The sequence below is a fragment of the Malurus melanocephalus genome, unplaced genomic scaffold, assembly GCF_030028575.1.
Source record: "Malurus melanocephalus ecotype Western Australia unplaced genomic scaffold, MMel_1.1 scaffold_119, whole genome shotgun sequence".
NCBI lineage: Eukaryota > Metazoa > Chordata > Aves > Passeriformes > Maluridae > Malurus > Malurus melanocephalus.
In genome coordinates this window covers 1541863-1542065 of record NW_026623351.1, presented here as the reverse complement: position 1 = coordinate 1542065, position 203 = coordinate 1541863, and positions in this window count along the sequence as shown.

Here is a 203-nt window from a genome sequence, read left to right as displayed (position 1 = left end):
CGCTCGCGCCGCCCCGCGCGCCTATAACGGTACCGCCGCTCCCGGCCCCGGGGACGCTCGGTCGCTGCTTCCCGGCCGCCGCCGCCGCCGCTCGCCCCTCGGGACCCGCGGTGCACCCCTTCCCTCCCTGCTTCCTGCAGCAAAGGGGACGAGCCGCGACCCCTCGGCGCGGGTGGATGTGGGAGAAGGAAAGGAGGGACCGA